We start from the raw sequence: 19,033 nt of genomic DNA, 5'->3' as shown, positions 1-19,033 counted from the left end.
TACAAACAGGTGAATTACTGTCAGCTTGGGAAGTGCTAGGAGAGGAGTGTGGACAACATTTTGTGGGTTTCAAAGGGAGGAGCAAATACCTCTACCTGGGAAAGTTAAAGAGAAACTGCTTACTTAGTTGAGAATTCGTTAGTATTTTGGTTTTGCTTGCTTGTATACCACTGAAATCCTAAAAATGGCCAGTTGAAGAGAGGACAGAAATAAAAGCCTTGGAATGTATTGAATCCTTTTCCAAAAGGCAATGGTTCCTGGTGGGATTGGTCCTGCCCTTAGGAGTTTTTGGAATGTAGTGAAACCAAGGGGGTGACTAGTGAAGCCCTACTGACATCTAGTACATAGGACTAGAGTTGCTGGATGACCTCCACTGGTAGGACAGTTAAAACAAACAAATAAACAAACCTAACAAAAACAAATACTAAAGAGTCTTTTTATCTTTCTTCCTTTCTTCTTTCTTTTAACTCTCTCTCTCTCCTTATCTATGTATCTCTATCTATCATCTATCTATTATGTGATCATAGGCAAAATGCTTTAATTCTCTATCTTCTAGATTCCTAATTTATAAAGTTATCCCACTTCATAGGATTGCCTTGAATATTAAATAAGATCATATGTAAAGAGTTCAGTAAAATGCCAGACACATCATTCACTAAATTTTAGTTATTATCTCTCATGCAATATAAGGTTTATTGAAGGGAAAAAATATAAAAGGTAAAATGATATGCATTCCCCAACATGTAACCACCTCTGGCTTGTTATTATTTTGAAAAAAAAAATCATTCCTGTTTTGTTTTGTTTTGTTTAAGCACATCTGAGGGGAATAACCTAAGGAAATAACCTTACATAATGTAAGCAAACAAACAAAAAAGTTATTTCATAAATGGGAATGAATTAGGGTTTTTCCATTTTTACAGCCATAAAAAAATGAAATCTTGCCATTTGCAATAACATGGATGGAGCTAGAGAGTACTATGCTAAGTTAAATAAGTCAGTCAAAGAAAGACAAATATGATGTGATTTCACTCATATGTGGAATTTAAGAACAAAACAAATGGGCAAAGGAGAAAAAAAAGAGAGAGAAGCAAACCAAGAAACAGATTCTTAACTGTACAGAACAAACAGATGGCTACCAAAGGGGAGGCAGGTAGGGGGATGGAGAAAATAGGTGATGGGGAGTAGTTGAAACACTATATTGTACACCTGAAACTAATATTACATTGTATATTAACTCACTGGAATTTAAATAAAAACTTTTAAAAAATCCTTTTCTTACTCAAATTTATTAGAACACAGAGAAAAATGGTTTGCTAAATATCCTATGCTAACATATGCATTCATGATTAAGGCAAGAGGGAGTTACCATTTATCTGTGACATTATAAAATTACAAATAAGATAATTTATATTTGGCAAAATATATTTAATATTAGTTTTTATGGTATAGAATAACAAGAAAGTTTTTTAACTTTGAAATGATGTTTCTTATATGAAGAAAGCTATATATAACATAAAATGAATGATTCAAATCTACTGATAGTATTGAAAAGGAATTAATCCATAAGACAAAGAGCACCCTATGTGGCAGTTGGAGCCCTTGATCTCATTAATGTAAAAATTAGAAGGCAAAATCACAAATTCTGTTTTGTTCTATGTTAGATTAGTCTGCTGCCAGTTGAAACCCAACACAATTCTAAATAATACAGCTACAGGCCTAGGAGTTTTTAGTGTTTAAAGATGGTAATTGTGCTGTTGAATTAGTGCATATCGCCATATGGCTCATGCAATTCTATTAATTAATATCTATGGCATGCCATGGGGTTTGTGCCTGGTAGGCAGTATATGAATTCAAGTTATTATGTTATTTCAAAATGGCCAAAGGACGCTACAGAATAAAGAATTGTGTGTACTTTGAAAATAGAGTAAAAGGCTTGGCAGAGTGCAGAAATACTTCAAAGAAGAGACTTCTAACCCTAGGGTAAGAGAGACTCATCTGTGTGATGCAGGAAAGGGCATGGAAAACAAGCATTCTTTACTTCTGAATATTTCATTTATCTAATAGGGCAAATGCATCATCTGATGACTTTTCCTTCAATCAGTTTATTTCCACAAACACACAAATCTTATCAGCCAAAATAATTAAATCAATCAATCAATCGATCATATCCATTCTAGAAAAAGATCAATTTATTTCAAGTTAATATTTAAAACAAATTTAGCTGCAACATAGTGACAGCTATGCTCTCTTTAAATTGGATTAGCTTAAAAATACTGGCCACCACTGTTGCATCATCATGGCTTAGGCATTTAATCAAATGTTAGAAGAATACTTGTTCAAATTAAATATAGATTTGATTTACTAAAGAATTGTAAGTTCATTTTATTTGAACAAAAATTATATATTCAGACCATATCTCAAAATACGGAAAACAATGATAGCAGTCCACTTATAATGAGCTACATGTAAGTTAGCTTTACATCCAGCTACAAATTAAATTAACTTTTATAAATATGTTAAAATTGTATATTTGATTAAAAAGGGAAGTAAAAGAAGGAATGACAGACTAAGAAATACAGAAATAAAATATTGATTCTAGCATTTAGAATTCACTTATTTGGAGATTCATTAAAATACACTTCTTACTTTTGTGTATATCTGAAAACTTCCATAAGACTTTTAAAAAATTAGTGATTGGCTCAAGTAAGATGGGTATTAAATTGAAAAAGCTTTTAGGAAGCATGGAGGTTAAAGAACACCCTACTAAAGAATGAATGGGTCAACCAGGCAATTAGAGAAGAAATTAAAAAATATATGAAAACAAATGAAAATGAAAATACAACAATTCAAATGCTTTGAGATGCAGCAAAGGGCAGTCCTGAGAGGAAAATACATTGCAATCCAGGCCTATCTCAAGAAACAAGAAAAATCCCAAATACAAAATCGAACAGCACACCTAAAGGAAATAGAAGAAGAACAGTAAAGACACCCCAAAACCAGCAGAAGAAGAGAAATAATAAAGATCAGAGCAGAAATAAACTATATAGAATCTAAAAAAAAACTGTAGAGCAGATCAATGAAACCAAGAGTTGGTTTTTTGAAAAAAATAAACAAAATTGATAAACCTCTAGCCAGTCTTCTCAAAAAGGAAAGGGAGATGATCCAATAGATAAAATCATGAATGAAAATGGAATTATTACAACCAATCCCTCAGAAATACAAGCAATTATCAGGGAATACTATGAAAAATTATATGCCAACAAATTGGACAACCTGGAAGAAATGGACAAATTCCTAAGCACCCACCCACTTCCAAAACTCAAACAGGAAGAAATAGAAAACTTGAACAGACCCATAACCAGAGAAGAAATTGAATCAGTCATCAAAAATCTCCCAACAAATAAGAGTCCAGGACAAGATGGCTTCCCTGGGGAATTCTACCAGACATTTAAAGCAGAAATAATACCTATCCTTCTCAAGCTGTTCCAAAAAAAAATAGAAAGGGAAGGAAAACTTCCAGACTCATTCTATAAAGTCAGCATTACTTTGATTCCCAAACCAGAGACCCAGCAAAAAAAGAGAACTACAGGCCAATATCCCTGATGAATCCAGATGCAAAAATTCTCAACAAGATACAAGCAAATCGAATTCAACAGCATATAAAAAGAATTATTCACCATGATCAAGTGGGATTCATTCCTGGGTTGCAGGGCTGGTTCAACATTCACAAAGCAATCAATGTGATACATCACATTAATAAAAGAAAAGATAAGAACAATATGATCCTGTCAATTGATGCAGAAAAAGCATTTGACAAAATTCAGCATCATTTCTTAACAAAAACCCTCGAGAAAGTCGGGATAGAAGGAACATATTTAAACATCATAAAAGCCATTTATGAAAAGCCCACAGCTAATCTCATCCTCAATGGGGAAAAACTGAGAGCTTTTCACCCAAGATCAGGACCACGACAGGGATGTCCACTCTCACCGCTGTTGTTTAACATAGTGTTGGAAGTGCTAGAATCAGCAATCAGATAACAAAAGGAAATCAAAGGCATCCAAATTGGCAAAGATGAAGTCAAGCTTTCACCTTTTGCAAATGACATGATATTATACTTGGAAAACCTGATAGACTCCACCAGAAATCTGCTACAACTGATACATGAATTCAGCAAAGTTGCAGGATACAAAATTAATGTACAGAAATCAGTTGCATTCTTATACACTAACAATGAAGCAACAGAAAGACAAATAAACTGATCCCATTCACAATTGCACCAAGAAGCATAAAATACCTAGGAATTAACTAATCCAAGATGTAAAAGATCTGTATGCTGAAAACTATGGAAAGCTTATGAAGGAAATTGAAAAGGATACAAAGAAATGGAAAAACATTTATTGCTCATGGATTGAAAGACTAAATATTGTTAAAATGTCAATACTACTCAAAGCAATCTACATGTTCAATGCAATCCCAATCAAAATTGCACCCAGCATTCTTCTGGAAGCTAGAACAAGCAATCCTAAAGTCATATGGAACAACAAAAGGCCCTGAATAGCCAATGTAATATTGAAAAAGAAGACCAAAGCGGGAGGCATCACAATCCCAGACTTTGCCTCTACTACAAAGCTGTAATCATCAAGACAGCATGGTATTGGCACAAAAACAGACACATAGACCAATGGAATAGAATAGAGACTCCAGAATTGGACCCACAGAAGTATGGCCAACTCATCTTTGACAAAGCAGGAAAGAATATCCAATGGAAAAAAGACAGTCTCTTTAACAAATGGTGCTGGCAGAACTGGACAGCAACATGCAGAAGGTTGAAACTAGACCACTTTCTCACACCATTCACAAAAATAAATTCAAATGGATAAAGGACCTGAATGTGAGACAGGAAACCATCAAAACCCTAGAGGAGAAAGCAGGAAAAAAACCTCTCTGACCTCAGCTGCAACAATTTCTTACTTGACACATCCCCAAAGGCAAGGGAATTAAAAGCAAAAATGAACTACTGGGACCTTATGAAGATAAAAAGCTTCTGCACAGCAAAGGAAACAATCAACAAAACTAAAAGGCAACCAACGGAATGGGAAAAGATATTTGCAAATGACATATCAGACAAAGGGCTAGTATCCAAAATCTATAAAGAACTCACCAAACTCCACAGCCAAAAAACAAATAACCCAGTGAAGAAATGGGCAGAAGACATGAATAGACACTTCTCTAAAGAAGACATGTGGATGGCCAACAGGCATATGAAAAGATGCTCAACGTCACTCCTCATCAGGGAAATACAAATCAAAACCACTCTCAGATACCACCTCATGCCAGTCAGAGTGGCTAAAAATGAACAATCAGGAGACTATAGATGTTGGAGAGGATGTGGAGAAACAGGAATCCTCTTGCACTATTGGTGGGAATGCAAATTGGTGCAGCCACTCTGGAAAACAGTGTGGAGATTCCTCAAAAAATTAAAAATAGATCTACCTAGTGACCCAGCAATAGCACTGCTAGGAATTTACCCAAGGGATACTGGAGTGCTAACGCATAGAGACACTTGTACCCCAATGTTTATAGTAGCACTTTCAACAATAGCTAAATTGTGGAAAGAGCATAAATGTCCATCAACTGATGAATGGATAAAGAAATTTTGATTTATATTACACAATGGAATACTACATAGCAATGAGAAAGAATGAAATATGCCCCTTGTAGCAACGTGGATGGAACTGGACAGTGTTATGCTAAGTGAAATAAGTCATACAGAGAAAGACAGATACCATATGTTTTCACTCTTATGTGGATTCTGAGAAACTTAACAGAAGACCATGGGGGAGGGGAAAGAAAAAAAAATGTTAGAGAGGGAGGGAGGCAAACCATAATAGACTTAAAAACTGAGAATAAACTGAGGGTTGATGGGGGATGGGAGGGAGGGGAAAGTGGGTGATAGGCATTGAGGAGGGTGCCTGTTGGGATGAGCACTGGGTGTTGTATGGAAACCAATTTGACAATAAATTTCATGTTAAACAAATTTTAATAAATTAAAAAAAAAAAGAAAAGAAAAAGCTTTTAGTGGCACCTGGGTGATTTCTTCCCAGGTCATGATTTCATGGTTTGTGAGATACAGTCCCACCTTAGGCTCTGCACTGATAGCATGGAGTCGGGTTAGGATTCTCTCTCTTTCATTCTCTCTCTCTCTCTCTCTCTCTCTCTCTGCCTCTACCCTGCTTGTGTATGAGCTCTCTTTCTCTCAAAATAGATAAATAAACATTAGAAAAAAAGGTTTTAAATGTAAAGGAGTTTACAGTTACATTACCATACAGTCTACTAAACTGTATAAAATACTGTGATTTTTTTCCATAATATACTATAATGTCTTTGCTTCCCATACTTTAGGTGACTACTGTGGTCTAATCAAATATTTTCTGTTTTAATTAATATGTCTGTTTTCACATTATACTTCTAAAAATTTTTAAAAAGCCATTAATTCTGATACACTATACAGGAAAATTTAGAGTATTGTCATCCTTTATTGTCAAATTATACTTTCTAAGTTGTTTTATGTGTTTGATGGGTGATAGCTTTTTCCTGAGTATATGTAGTGTCAATATGAACTATTAGATTCATCAAAAGAGAAAAAAAAATGGCAGTGAGAAAAATTGTGTCGGAAGATAAAAGGAAAAGAGAAAGAAACAAGGAGAAAGAGAGAGGAAAATGGGCACAGGTATACATGCATATATATATATATATATATATAGAGAGAGAGAGAGAGAGAGAGAGAGAGAGAGAGATAGAGAGAGAGAGATAGTATCAAAAGTAAATCAGCTAATTTTACAATGATCCTTGGGCATTACTAAATTCTGACTAATATGAGTATTATAAGAATTTAACTAATTTAGCATCGCCTGGGTGGCTCAGCTGGTTAAGCCTCCGACTTAGAGTCAGGCAATAATCTCATGGTTTGTGAGTTCAAGTCCTGAATTGGGCTCTCTGCTGTCAGCATGGAGCCAGCTTCAGATACTCTGTCCCCTTCACTCTGCCCCTCCCCACTTGCGCACGTGCTCTCTCTCTCTCTCTTTCTCAAAAATAAAGAAACATTAAAAAAAAGAATTTAAATAATTTATTTTTATATCCCAACTCCAAATTTTCTATTTGATTCTTTGTTATTTTCAGAATATTACATCATGGTTTATAAAATATCTGTAAGTCACCATGACATATTTTGAAAAAGAAAAAAATGAAGAAGATCTGAGATAGTTTTAAAAACTCATTTTGGATACTTAATTTCAAAATGTGATGAAGTATGCTTATAAAACATCTCTTATAAAAGCAGAAATAAAAAAGTAGATTAGTTACACATGAGGGCAAGTGCTTAAATTATGTGTCAAAATTAAAAAAAAAGAAAGGTCTAGTAATCAGGCTATGGCTGAGAAAACAATACTCTTTCTATGCCAGAACCCTAAGAGAGAAACTTTTTACATTTTGTTAATATTTCTCTCTTCTTTTAATGTAAAAAGTGTGACATATTATATTGAAATCATGTAAAAACATTGCCAGATTTGATTTTTGAAGATTTAACTATTTTTCTAATCTTACAGCATAGATATTGATCTTCTTCACTTTTCAAGAGAAAAAGGAGGACATTACTTTCTGTCCTAGAAACTGAACTGGCTAAATAATATTTTGCAAGTAGCAATCTCTCCATCTAATAAATTTTAGGACATCACTATCAATATCTTTAAAAGGAATCATTTGTATTGTTTACAACCATCAATGAATAAAATTTACTTTATGTCAATTCCCATATGTATGTATATATATATAAATAGATAGATATTTATTATATATATCCAAAAATATATCTAAAGCATTTCTTTGCAATATGTTTCCAACTCATAACTTTGCAACATTTTTAATGTTTAATCTAAATTTCCCTGAGGCTTTAAATAAAAACTTGAAACAAACAAACAAAAATAACATACTACAGGTATATTTTTTAAAAAATTAAAAATAATAGCAGCTCCTGGGTGGCTCAGTCGGTTAAGTGTCCGACTTCCGCTCAGGTCGTGATCTCATGGCTTGTGAGTTTGTGCCCAGTGTTGGGCTCTGTGCTGACAGCTCAGAGCCTGGAGCCTCTTCAGATTCTGTGTCTTTTTCTCTCTGTCTGCCCCTCCCCCACTCATACTCTGTCTCTCTCTGTCTCTCAAAAATAAACATTTAAAACATTTTTAAAAAAAAATTAAAAATAATAAATTTTGCTTTTTCAAACTAAATCATCACTGGAAAATAATAGACCATAATAACATAAAACTATGTGAATGTGGAGCAGAAGCAAATGAGCGGATTTAGGTACAGCTTATTGACCTTTTTACCTCAATAACAATAACTGAAAATTGAGAATTACAGCATCTTTAAAAAACATGGAAAAATGAACAACGGAGATAATAAAGTGGAGATTTTCACACAACAGTGTTGGAGGACTTGAACTATACATATTGATATTGTCATTTGCCAAGAAGGTGATAGAGTATAAATAATATTCCATATGAATAAATATTCTAGTCTGTATATCTGGTTTATACTTATCAATAAACAGTGACTCCCCAGGAAACAAAATGTGATAACATTTCCTGTGGAATCCATGCATATGAAGCAGCCTTTTATTTTCTTTCCCTGGTACATTAGTTCAAAAAAGAGGGGCCTGACTAATGTAAATAAACATTTTAGTGTTAAGAATAGGCATATTTTCAGGGTGCCTGGGTGGCTCAGTCAGTTCAGTGTGGACTTCAGCTCAGGTCATGATCTCACGAATTTTTTCAGTTCAAGCCCATGTCGGGCTCTATGCTGACAGCCCAGAGCCTGGAGCCTGCTTCAGATTCTGTGTCTCCCTCTCTCTCTGACCCTCCCTGGTGCATGCTCTGTCTCTCTGTCTCTCAAAAATAAACAATAAAAAAAAAAAAGAACTAAAATAAAAAAAAAAAAAAGAACAGGCACATTTTCTACTATACTACTGACATACTATAACAGCAGTCAACTAAAAAACTGAAATAAATTTGAACTAGTACTAATGGTGGCCAGTTTCATATGAAATGTTCAGGTAAAAACAGCCATTTCTACTTCCCTCGTTAACAGATTCCTGAGAAACTTTGAATCTGACTAGGAAGCTAGACTAAATTATATGACTGAACAGTGTTAAGGCAAAGCCACATATAAATCTTAGATTAATCCAGATTATAAATGTACTAGATGTTCAAATGAAAAATATCTGGAGTAGAGAGCTGTAAGGAAAAAAAAAAAAAAAACAACCTAGAAAAGCCCTGCAAAATCTAACAATTCTGGAACCTAGTAAGTATGATGCCTAAGTAAAAGGAATCCCAGTTTTATTTGTGTATTGCCACCCCAGGCCCAAGTGTATTTGGACATTTTGTCATCTTACTTTCATATCATAGAAAGTTCTCTTTTTTTAGGATAATATATAATAAGTCAATAAATACATATAGTTCTATTTATATTTAAATATTATATATAAATAATGATTCATGATAACTCCAGACCTTTCTTTTCATTTGATTAGTATAGTGCAATATTGATAAGGTCAAGGTGAAAATCAGGATGGATTTGTCAGAGTGTGTACTATCATTCTGATTATATTTGAAAACCAAATAAAATATGCTTAGAATGATCAGGCTTGTATTATCTGTACTATTTGTGCCCTCCATTGGAATATAATTGAGAGTTAGTATAGGTTATTACAAGATAGAAGCATGTCTTCATTTATCATTGTCTAGTTTTTTCTCCCAATGTAATATCCTTTTCCAGAAATCTATCAACCCTCTATTAGGAGCCCTTCAACCAAATTGAACTGAATAAATCATCTATAAAATTTGATGGAAAATGTCACACAACTGCTTTTTCACTCTAATGTTGAAAAAAAATATGGTTTTTAGCAGCAAGTTATACTGGAAATGGTATCAAACTGAAAGTTTCCTAATATACTTGTGAATTTGCAATGGCCCTTATGCAAATCCTGTATCTTTAATGCTGTGTTGGAATGCACATGTGATTCAAGTTAAACATGCTTTATCAATTTTCATAAAAATCAATCTCTGTCACTTTCATACTCAGATATAGCCCTATGTGTGACACATCCCCATCCCTTCTATTTTAATATTCTAATAGCAGTGTTGTAATCTAAATTATCTAATATAAATTTTAGTAAATTACTTAAATGTGTGAATGGAAAACTCTATGAAAGTTTGAGTCATTACAGTAAAATATGCATTTTAAAAAACAGGAACTAAATCTTAACCACTGTCTAGAAACTTCAAATGTAGATGTAAAAAGAGAGAAACCATATCAGCTTGTGTTCTAGAAAACACACTGGTTTTGCTACCATGCATTTTAAGATATTAAATAAATAAAACATTAAGAGAATATTCAATAAGGACTTAGATTTATAATTTTTTTAATTTTTTTTCTTTGTAATTTTCAATGGAAGAAATCAAGACAAATGGTGCTTGATAAAAGTGTGACAATATATTTCTAGCTTTCAGGGGATTTGTCTGGTGAAACTTTGTATTGGATGTAGCAATCAATTCTCCATTTGTACCTCCTGTTACCCATGATTGATATTGCTAATTGACTATAACTTCTTTCCCAAAGAGTATATATTTGACCTTAGAATCTTTTTCAATGTAGCACTTTAGGCAATTATTGTGAAACAATAAGAAATGGCATTCAATAAGAAAACCATTTGCCATGTTCAGCCTGTTGCCAAAGAAGTGCTAATGGTCAATTGAAAATTCAATATTCAAGTAAGGGACCAGAGGTCTTATGAAGCCCAATTTTGCAATAATGCAACTTCCAGGTCAGTTTTCTCACTGTAAGTCCCAAGATTATCTTGCAATGAGCTGGCCACTAGTGAGCAGAAATATTCCTCTGAGGGAGATTAGTCATGGCCTTAGTTGGGCAAAACACACTTAGCACCTTCCCGCTGAGAAAAGGTGTAACATTTGCACTATAATTTAGGAATACACACAGAGGCATACACACACATTCATGCACATAATTCAACCTTATTGTATCTACACCTGCAGACGACCTAAACTGTGAATATGTTTCCCTTCCCCAATATTATGTTTGGGACAAAGTCCTATCTGTATTAGCCAGAAAATACAGTGGATACTATTGATAATATTAATTCCTAGACTAAGTTAGTTCTGTGGGTTTGGAGGCTGCTGACATTCTAGGTATTGAGTCTTTTTTTTTAATATAAAGGATATATATATATATATATATATATATATATATATATATATATATGGAGAGAGAGAGAGAGAGAGAGAGAGAGAGAAAGAGAGAGAGAGAGACTATCTAAAGCAGATGACAGGAAACTTCCAGATACTCTTTCAGTTACTTATTTAAAAATAGCAAGAAAAGTGGTTAAATAAAGAGTAAATGGCCAAGTATAGAACTCTGAAGAGAGGAAAAGAGTCACAGGGAGTCAGAGAAGAGCATGTCAAAGTTATATAAGGAAAAACTGTAAACTATCATGTAATTCTAAAAGCATGCAGTGTTTCAAGAATTAAATGAGAGTGGATCAAGGTAATGATTGAGGCTACATACATTTTTCCTCTTGAGGCATCCGAATATATTTATAAAAATAAATTCATAACATTACTGGGAAATTAAAAAAATCTACAAATGAACAGCAGCATTAAGAAATTCCTCAAAGATTGAAAATAGAATTAGACCAGGGGAAGAAACCCCAATAAAAATACATTTAGACCAAGATTGTTGCGAAATATAAAAGTGGTTCCAAAGGTACTGTATACTTAAGGTGACAAATACAGAGAATAAATTGGGGGTGGGTAGCTAGTGTGAGATACACAATAGCAGCTATTACATCTGTGATGGTTGATTTTGCATGTTAACTTGATGGATGGTTTGGATGAGATCAACATTTAAATCAGTGAAATTTAAGTAAGCAGATTGCCCTTGAGGGTAGTGGGCCTCCTCCACTTAGTTGAAGGCCTGAATTGAATTAAAAGTCTGGTCTCCCCTGAGCAAGAGGAAGTTCTTCAGGAGACTGCATTTGGACTAGAGCTACAATACTGGCTCTCCTGGCTCTCTGCCTAGTCACCCTCAGACTTGAATTGTACCATCAGCTCTCTTGATTCTCCAGCCTGGCCACCACCTACACTACAAATTTTGCACTCACTAGCTTTCATAATCAGGTAAGCAAATTTCTTATAATTAATATCTCTCATGTGCCATACACATATAGTTTTATCATTTCTCAGCAGAACCTTGAACAATACAGATTTGGGTACCAAGAGTGGTTTTACAGGAATAGAATCTTACTGATGAATCTTCTGAATTGGTTCTAGCATTTCTATCGTCTGGTTGCTCCTAATGTCAGTGGACAAAGTGGAGGGGAAAAAAAAAAAAAAAAGATGAGTTCAGGGATTCTAGTTCCCAGCTTAAGCACCTCATAAGTGACCTGATATCTTCTGTCCCTTTTGAAAGAGCCCTTTACATCCTGTAGCTAGGGGCTAATATCTGATGAAAGCCAACTCCAAATCTCATCTAGTCAGTTGCAGAATTATAATGCAAATTGAATTCACAGCTTCACAGGGTGTCTGCTCTTAAAGCCACAGCAACAATTGGGAAAGAATGGTATTCTGAAACTTGGAATAAGGGCATGTGGAAAGACCCTGATGAAGTGGGGGAATAAGACCCTAAATTTTGATGATTCCTTGCCAGTAGAAACAGCCTCTCTACTCCTAGTAAATGCAGACTTTCCATCCTTAGTAGAAGTAGCTCTATTCCATCTGAGAAGATTAATCCTTCATTGCCTAAGGAAACTATAATGACCTCCCAAGACAGTTGCCTTGGAAGGCAAGAATGCTGATTCTTCTCGGGACCCACCTATACCACCTCTCTTTGCTTATAGACCTATAATTTACTTAAATCATAGCAAGCTCATAAAGATGAGAAAAAGTGTGATCCATGATGGAGAATGTTTTACCTCCAAAGAGCTACTTGAATTTTCAAGTTTATATGGACAAAAATCCAGGGAATATGTTGAAAATAGATATTAAATATATGAGATGGTAGCAGGAGAAATATAAAGATAGATCTGGATGAATTTATTGATATGGATTTACTAAACAGAGATTCTGTATTAAATGTTGTAACTCAGAGAGTTAGGACTCTAACAGTTTGGTTGGTTAGCTGAAACATGGATTGCCCTCCATGAGTGAAATGAAAATGCCCAATCTCTCTTTGTTTAATATAGGGGAAGGGACTTAGAGGCTTGTGGAGTTTGGCATATTAGAGTAGATTTGTCGTTTAAAACCTACTCAACTATCCTGGGAGGATCCAGAAGACATACCATTCACCTCGACTATGAAAAATAAATTTATGAGAAAAGACCAGTGTAATCGAAGAGCTCTGTGATCATCCTTCTCTGTAGGCCAGACCTTAAGAGTATCAACTGTAGCCACTGAACTGGAAAACCTAAATGCAATGGGAATAATTGAATCTCAAGATGGCTGGGGAGAGGTGGCTACACTCAACTACCAAAGGCAGAGTGGGTATGCTTCCCACAGTGGATGGCAGATTCAAAAGCAATAAGAATAGTCTGACTCATGCAGACCTATGGTGCAGGCTAGATATACATGGTATTTCCAGAAGTGAGATAGGAAGCCTATAAAATTTTTCTTGTCTATATGTATAAACAGAAATGTTCTAGGTCAAGTAATCAGGAGTTTTACTTGAATCATAGAAACAGAGTCATAGCCCCTCAATCAATTCTCATACTTCAGTCAGCCTACAGACTCAGAACTCCTTGAATTAAGAAAAGGCTGAGTCAGTCCCCTTGACAAAGGATCGTGGTACACTGTCAGGAGCTTATACTATTAATATTTCACAGCCTTCCCCAAAAGGATCTATAACCTTTTACCAGACAGTACGCTGAGGGAAATAATTAACCAGATCTCTCAGAGACTACTAGGCATTGGCTTTGAAACTAATTTCAGGAGACCTGAAATATCACTGTGGTCCCTCAGAGTAGAGGCTTATGGAAGTCAGGTGATCAATGGAGTTTTAGCTCAGGTCAGTCTCACAGCGGGCCCATGGGTTGCAAAACCCATTTGTGGTTATTTCCCCAGTTTGAGAATGCGTAACTTGAATAGTTATACTCAGCAACTGCCAGAATCCACACACTGATTCCCTGACCTGTAGAGTGAGGGCTATTACAGTGGCAAAGCCCAAATGGAAGCCACTACAACTTCTTCTACCTAGGAAAATAGTAAATAAAGAGCAATATCACATTCCTAGAGGGATTACAAAGATTGGGGCTGCTATCAAGGACCTAAAAGATACAGAGTGATGATTTCTACCACAACCCCATTCAATTCACCTACCTGGCCTATCCATAAAGACTGATGGATCTTGGATAAAGACAGTGGATCATCATAAACTTAAGTAGGTGTGGTGACCCCAATTTCAGTTCTTGAACCAGATGCAGTTTCATTGTTTGAGCAAATTAACCCATCAGCCAGAATCTGGTATGCAGATATTGACCTGGTATAAATGCCTTTTTCTGCATCCCTGTCAATAAGGTTCACCAGAAGCGACATTTTGACTGGCAAGGGCAGCAAGAGACCTTCACTTTCCTTTCTCATAGGGACCTTGATTTGCTTTCCTTTCCGTAAGATATCGCATTGGTCCATTACACTGATGAGATAAATTTGAAGACCTTGATACATCCCTACAGGTAAGTCACAATGCGGACCTCAAGGATTTAGGTAGAGGATTTCTACCATCCTCTGCAGAAAGCTACTCTTCCCCTGAGAAACAGTTTTTAGCCTCCTACTGGGCCTTTGTGGAGACTAAACCCTTAGCCACAGGCCACCAATTCTCTATGCAATCTAAATTGGCCTTCCTAAAATGGGTGTTAACTGAACAAGCAAGCCATAAAGTTGAGTGTGCACAACAGCACTCTACCATCAAATGAAAGTGGTATATATAGGAGATTAGACTTAGCATGCCCTAAAGGCAAGAGTAAGTCACTTGCAGAAGTGGTCTAAATGTAGATAGTCCCCACTTCTGCCATAGTGCCATCTCTTTCCAAGCCTATAACTGTCACCTCATGGGGGGGTCCCCTACTATCAGTTGACAGAGGAAGAGAAAACTTGTGCCCTGTTTACAAATGGCCTCACACAATGTGTAGGCACCATCTGCAAGTGGACCGCTATAGCACTATAGCCCTGAATGACAGGAAAATGTTCCTGATGGAAAGAACTTGAGTAATGCACTTGTCATTTTCTTTTTTCTTTTCTTTTCTTTTCTTTTCTTTTCTTTTCTTTTCTTTTCTTTTCTTTTCTTTTCTTTTCTCTTCTCTTCTTTTTTGAAGGAGAAATGGTTGGATGTGCAATTATGGACTGATTTGGGGGCTGTGACCAATGATAATTTGGCTGGATGATCAGAGACTTAGAAGGGATGTGATCAGAAAATGGTGACAAGAAAATCTGGAGAAAAGGAGGTACATGGATAGACCTCTCTGAATGGGTGAAAACATAAAAATATTTGTGCTCCATTTTAACGAACACCAAAAAGTGACCTCAGCAGATGAATATTTTAATAATCAAATGGATAAGATGATCTGTTCTGTGGATACTAATCAGCTTCATTTTGCAGCCACCCGGCCCGATGGGTTCAGTAACAAATCTGGTAGATACTAATCCTACTATAACAATAACCACTTTGAATGCCAATGGTTTAAATGAACTAATTAAAAGGCAGAGATTGTCAAAGTGGATCAAAAAACAACACTCAACTATATGTTATCTACATGAAACTCACTTTAAAATATGATGACACAGGGGCGCCTGGGTGGCTCAGTCTGTTGAGCGTCTGACTTCAGCTCAGGTCATGATCACGGTTCATGAGTTCAAGTCCTGCATTGGGTTTGCTGCTGTCAGTGCGGAGCCCACTTCAGATCCTCTGCAGCAACCCCCCATACCTCCCTCACTCATGCTCTCTCTCTCAAAAATGAATAAACATTTTAAAAAATATGATGACACATATAGACTAACAGTAAATAAATGGAAGAAAATCTACCATGCAAACACAAATGAAAAGAAAGCAGGAATAGCTCTATTAATTTCAGACACAGCAGACTACAAAGCAAGAAAAGTTATCAAAGAATAGGAAGGACATTATATAGTGATAAAGGGGTCAATTCTCCAAAAAGAGATAACAATCCCTTATACGCATATTCTTAACAACAGAGGGTCAAACTGTGCAAGACAAAAACTAATAAAATTGCATAAAGAAATAGACGAATCTATAAAATCATAGTTAGATAATTCAATACTCCTCTATCACATGTCCAATAGGAAGAAAATCCATAAGGACACAACACCACCATCTATCAATTAGATATATTTGATATCTATAGACTACTTCATCTAATTACAGCAAAATACACATTCTTCTCAAGTTTGCATGAAATATTCACCAAGATAGATCACATCCTGAGCCATAAAACACACCTAAATAAATTTAGAAGAACTGAAATCAAACAATGCCTGCTTTCACACCATGATGGAGTTGAATGAGAAATCAATAACAAAAAGATAATTGGAATAATCGCAAAATACTGGAGATTAAACAATGCACTTCCAAATAACACATGGGTCAGAGAAGAAATCTCAGGAGAAATTTTACAATATTTTTAAATAAATGGAAGTGAAAACACACCTTAAAATTTGTGGGATGCAGAGAAAGCAGTGCTTAGAGCATTATAGCACTGAATGCATACACTAGAAAAGAAAATTCCAGAATCAAAAATTTAAGTTTCTATCTTAGGAAACAAATAAACAGAGAGAAGAGAGGAGGAGCAGGAGGAGGGCAATTTCACTGCAAAACAAGCAGAAGAAAACAAATAACTATTAGAGCAGACCGCAGAAATTGAAAATAGGAAATCCATGGAGAAAATCAAAGAAACTAAAAGCTGGCTGTTTGAAAAAATCAATAAAATCAATAAGCCTCTAGCCAGTAAGCCAAGATTCTCTGTATTCCCCTGTCTGTCTCTCCAATCGTGGGGCAGCTGTTTGTCCTACATCCTCCCTCCTCTTATAGGTCCAAGAAGAGTTGCTGATTTTTCAGTCTTTTACCTGCTGGTAAGGCTAAGTGTTGACTTCCAAGCTTCTTACATGTGGGAGAAGAAAATATGCTCTTTTTTTCAAATTATTTTGGTTATTAGGTGTTTTGCATTTTTATATAAATTGTAGTATCTACTGGCCCATTTTTTCAAAAGCCTTGCTGGAATTTGGTAGTGATCATTTTGAATCTATAGATCAATTTGGACAGAATTACCATCTTTAGCACATTGAAATTTCCAAACCATAAACATGAAATGTCTGTCCATTTATTTAGATCTTCTTTAATTTTCCTCATCAAAGTTTTATAATTTTCTTGCACTGTTTTTGCTAACATTTTCCAAGCATTATATTCTTTTTTAGTATATATTCTTTTTGATGCAACTGCAAATAGAATTGTATTCTTAATTTTAATTTTTAATTGTCTACTGCTTATAGGTGGAAATACAATTCCTTCAGTATATTGATCTTGCATCCTACACCCTTTTACTACATATTCTGTGAACTTGCTGTACTTAAATATCCTCTTGGAGTGCCTGGGTGGCTCAGTTGGTTGTTTGTCTCTTGATTTTGTTTGTCTCAGGATCCCGGGGCTGTGGGATCTAGCCTTGTGCTGGGCTCTGTGCTGAGCACAAAGCCTCCTTAAGACTTTCTCTCTTTCTCTCTCTGCCTCTCTCCCCCACTTGTGCTCACTCTCTCTTCCTTTCTCTCACATAAAATAAATAGCCTTTGAATAAAATCTTTTTTTTTTAATCAGCCAGCCCAGCTGACTCTGAAAATATATTTATGCAATTCCCTACATCTAGTAAAAATTGAGAAAATTAAACACGAATTCTTCATAAGACTTCCCTCAGCAAACAAAGAATAGGGGGACTCTGCCTTAACTGTGTAAATGCCATCTACTAGAAATTCAGAGCTCACTATCTCCGTTATTATGCAGCCTTGTAATACAGTAATTGTCAACACAACAAATTATTTAATATACAAAAATATTAGAACTTAACAAGTGAAGCTTTTATTATTTATAAATAATAAATCTTCCACTTAGAAAATCCAAAAAACAATAAACATAATACTGGAATTGGTAAGAAAATACAATGGGAGAACTGAACAAAAGTGATATGAAAATGAGTACACTTTTTATGTATTGCTATATGGTAGCAATAATTAGTAATTGGAATAAAAAAATAAATATAATGATTGATTCTATAATATACTTAAATGTAAACTTAAGTAGAATATATATATGAAAAAAAGGCACAATAGCAACAATAAACACTATAAAACTTTACCAAAAGGCATACAAAAGGACCCAATAAATGGAAAATGTATGTCATATTTTTATCAATTTTGTTATATTTTGAAAATGTATGTCATATATATATATATATATATATAGAGAGAGAGAGAGAGAGAGAGAGAGAGAGAGACTATAATGACTTTCATTTATATAGTTTGGTGAAGAGGCAGGGAAGCAATACCTGAACAGTGCCATCCCGGGACAGGATCTCTAAAACCCCAACAGGTGAGTTTGGTTTCACTGCTTGGATCAATTGACCTGACTTGGATTTGTTGTTGTGCAAGTTGAAACCATAGCAATTTATGAAAAATATCAATGGTTCTGTGACTGTGGAGGGGAACTTTTCCTGTCAGAAATCATAAAATGTGATGGTTAAAAATGTGACATTGTTTTAAGACTAAACCACAAGATTGTTGGAATAGTGTAAAATATAAATAAACTGTGTGTATATTTATCTTTTGTCTATTAATTTTTTTATAAACTTTTTTAAACATTTTATTTGTTTTTGCAAGACAGAGGGAGAGAAAGACAGCATGAGCAGGGGAGGGGCAGA

Source organism: Panthera pardus, unplaced genomic scaffold, assembly GCF_024362965.1.
Source record: "Panthera pardus isolate Hobbes unplaced genomic scaffold, ASM2436296v1 HiC_scaffold_6, whole genome shotgun sequence".
NCBI lineage: Eukaryota > Metazoa > Chordata > Mammalia > Carnivora > Felidae > Panthera > Panthera pardus.
Note: the sequence above shows the minus strand (reverse complement) of the source record.